Below are 4,208 nucleotides of genomic sequence, written 5' to 3' on the forward strand. Positions count from 1 at the left end.
TTTTCAGACCGATGAGCTTTGTAAAAATCGACGCGTTTCAAAAAGGCGGGGCATAGAGGAGAAACAATAATGTACAGTATGTGGAAAATAATGTGTTTTTTTAACTTTAAACCGCATAAACACATTTCCTTACACCAAATACACCAAATAATGTTCTTTTTAGCAGCATCATATGACCCCTTTAAAGTGAAGTGTGCAAAAAAAAGTTATGACCTGGTTTTCTGTAATGATCTTCTCCACTAGGTGGTGCTACTAGCTCAACAGATGTTTTTGATTAGTCCACTTAAAGGGATAGTCCACCCAAAAATGAAAATTGTCTGAGTTTATATATTTTATTCCTAAATACATGGTAAATCTATCTATCTATCTATCTATCTATCTATCTATCTATCGTATGTTTTTATTTATGGAGTGATAACAAGAGATCTCCAAAATCCCCTCTGTAACTCCAATATGTCAACAAAACGAAATAAGAATTTTGAACCTGGCTTTATTAAATGTTCAGATTTATGTTCTGGAAATTAATGCAATTTTTTTTTACAATTTTTAATAAAATCAATCAAGTGGGCAAGTATGCTGATATTGGATATATTTGACCCTTGTCAAATACATCGGATGAAATCATACTCAAAGCTTTGATCAAACACCCACAGATTATATTAGCCTCTGAGCTGGTTGAAGACAATGAGTGTCGAAGGGCAAACCTAGAAACACAAAAATTACATAAAAAAGCCAGATACAATGCTATGTAATTACAGAAAATATATTCCTTAAAATGAGAAAACAGATGAACTCTTCATGCTTGACCTTCAGAAAGAAAGTTGTACTTGCATATTGTGGCCTGTAGAAGGCAGTACAAACTTTCTTACAGCTGTTCTGCAAGACTTGATTATGAAATGCAACCTAAAATCTCTCCAGTGATCTGACCTGGTTTTCTCTTTGTATATATTTGTAGTGTTTAATGCATTACATAAAACACCAATATAAAATCTGCATGTAGATAAAGTCTTCTGTTGCTCACTGACCTCATTCAGTCTGTGCAGAGTGTTGACACTCCTGCAGTATGGAGAGTTCTGAGTGTTGACAGACCAAAACATCTCTGCTGATGTGGCCACTGGACATAGACACAATGAAAAGGTCAGATTTTAGGATCCAAAGCAAATTTAATTAAATGGTTAATGTTATATAAACTTAAATGCATGCCTACATATTTAAGACATATTTTTGTTTCATTTATATTAGCAACGCTGAAATAGGCTACTTACTGAAAACAATGAGTTTATGTTCACAGAAAAAGATCTGTAGAAATTTAGCATTGCATCACTTGCTCACCAATGGATCCTCTGCGGTGAATGGGTGCCGTCAGAATGAGAGTCCAAATGACTGATAAAAACATCACAATAACCCACAAGTAATCCACACCACTCCAGTCCATCAATTAATGACTTGTGTGTTTGTATCCATCATTAAAACATTTTTAACTTCAAACTGTCGCTTGGATAAAATACGAGTCCTCTATCTATAATATTGCTTTCGCCAGTGAAAAAGTCATCTTGTCTGAATCAGGAGACTAATATGCACAGATCAAGCACTGTTTACAAGTGAACAGTTCTTAACAAAATATGTTGGTTGATTTTGATGTGAGAGGACAACGGGATGGACTTTTTCCACAGGAGGAAGAGTCATGGATAATGGACTTGTATTTTGGTCAGAAGTGATATTTTAAAGTTAAAAAGCCTTCATTATGAATTTGTTTCTTACAAACATGCAGTTTTTTGCTTTGCGAGACGTTAATTGGTGGACTGGAGTGGTGTGGATTACTTGTGGATTATCGTGATGTTTTTATCAGCTGTTTGGACTCTCATTCTGGCAGCACCCATTCACTGCAAAGGATCCATTGGTGAGCAAGTGATGCAATGCTAAATTTCTCCAAATCTATTCCCATGAAGAAACAAACCCATCTACATCTTGGATTGCCCGAGACTTAGTGAATCCTCAGCAAATTTTCATTTTTGGGTCAACTATTGCTTTAAACTCAGTCAATTTCACATTTTCAGAGATCATGTACCATGTCAGAAAATACACCTAATTGTAATTCAGCTCTCACTGTGGGGTCTGTAGCTGAGAAAGCCATTAGCACCAAGAAATGATATTACACCCTTGACCTCGTCCTGCTGCCAGTGATGAATTTTTATGGCCAAGTTGTTTGTTCATCACCGGAGACACATGCAGAGGTAATGGCCTAGATCACTGCCAGTGTTTACTTGATTTTCAAGGGTTTGTTGATTTTGTCAGAAGTTACAGAGTGGAAATCAGACAATTACTTGTGAATTGAACTAATTTAATGATCATGGGCCCTCTCTGGACCATCATGTCACCTAGTTAATATTCATGAGCCATAGTAGTATTATCATGCTGTGAAGATATGCATGAGTTGTGTGGCCTTGTAGATGTACCATGCCAACTTGGCATTGAGATACAGTACCAGACTAGCCTGTACATTTGCTGAAATCTTTCACATGTATTTATCTACTTGTGTTCAGGTTGGATGGTAGAAAAAGAATCCAAAATGAAATATATATATATATATATATTTATTTATTAAGACCATATTTGTTCATTAATGAAGAATAGCATTTTTTTCTGATAAATATAAATTATAAAAAAATGTATTTAAAAAAAATAGGTATATATTTATTAAGCACAGTTTGCGTTTGAGTTACTTTGAGTTGAATTTGATTAACTCGAGGACGTCGGTCATAAGTAAAAGTCCAGAACCTTTACAAACGATATATGTGCTTGAAAAAAAAAAAAAAAAACAGCTTTAAAAATTAGAGCATTACAAAATTAGCCAATAATAATTCACTTTTGCTAATATCCAAAGATTGTTCAGAATGCAGTTAAGATGCAGTGAACTAAAAAGCCACAAAAGTCAACTTCCTTAATCATAATCTACGAGTATGTTTGAGTTATATCATGACAAAGCCCTGGGAGCTCATGAAATTCTTCAAATTGTCCTGGTGCTTACAAAATAAAACACTGCAGACCAGTGTGACCCTATGAACCATGCTTGAAAACATTGTCACGTGTGCCTCTAGATAATGCACAGCAAATCTCAAATGTGTTTAGCACAGTAAACATAACAGTTATGTTGTTATGATGGATTTGGATTTTGGTTGTACTTGACAGTTGGTCTAGATACTGGTCAATATGTTAAAGGGATAGTTCACCCAAAAATGAAAATTTACATTAATTACTCACCCTCATGTTGTGAACAAACCCATGAGACCTTAATTCATCTTCGGAACACAAATAAGATATTTTTGATGTTATCCGAGAGCTTTCTGACCCTGCATAGACAGCAACGCAACTGAAATGTTCAAGGCCCAGAAAGGTAACAAGGACATTGTTAAAATAGTCCATGTGACATCAGTGGTTCAACCATAATTTTATGAAGCTACGAGAATACAAAACAAAAATAACTACTTTATTCAGCAATTTCTTTGTGTGGTGCTGCTGACATAGAACGTCCATCTCTCTTAGTTCATCATTTGTATATTCTGGTAAGGCTAGGCAAAAAATCTCTGTATAAATGTACAGTGTACAGTGTGTCTTCCTCTGCCTGTAAACAAGGTGCAGCGCATGCGTAGTGGTACTCTTGTGAACGCGTGTCGAAAACTGACATGAAAGAGAAGAAACTGTTAAACAAAGTTGTTATTTTTGTTTTCTTTGTGCACAAAAAATATTCTCGTAGCTTCATAAAATTGCGGTTGAACCACAGCACAACCGTTTTCAACATTGATAATAATGAGAAATGTTTCTTGAGCAGCAAATCAGCATATTAGAATGATTTCTGAAGGATCATGTTACACTGAAGACTGGAGTAATGACGCTGAAAATTCAGCTTTGATGACAGGTTATTCCAATCACACTTAAAAAAATATTGAAATAGAAAACAGTTATTTGAAACTGTAATAAGATTTCACAGTATTACTGTATTTATCTTACTAAATTTGATTTCTCTGCATTCGATGACCAGACAGTATATGAGCAGAAAAGTAGTACTAAGAGAAGAAAATCAGATCAATTTCCTTTCAAAAATGCATTCAATTCCTTGAGTAATTACTGTTTGTGAGCCACATGTGGGAGAAGAACCCATATAATGAACACTGTCGCTTGACAGAACATGATTCTGGAGCGGAGCTGAT

This window comes from Sinocyclocheilus rhinocerous, unplaced genomic scaffold, assembly GCF_001515625.1.
Source record: "Sinocyclocheilus rhinocerous isolate Xijiao unplaced genomic scaffold, SAMN03320098_v1.1 scaffold28, whole genome shotgun sequence".
Lineage (NCBI taxonomy): Eukaryota > Metazoa > Chordata > Actinopteri > Cypriniformes > Cyprinidae > Sinocyclocheilus > Sinocyclocheilus rhinocerous.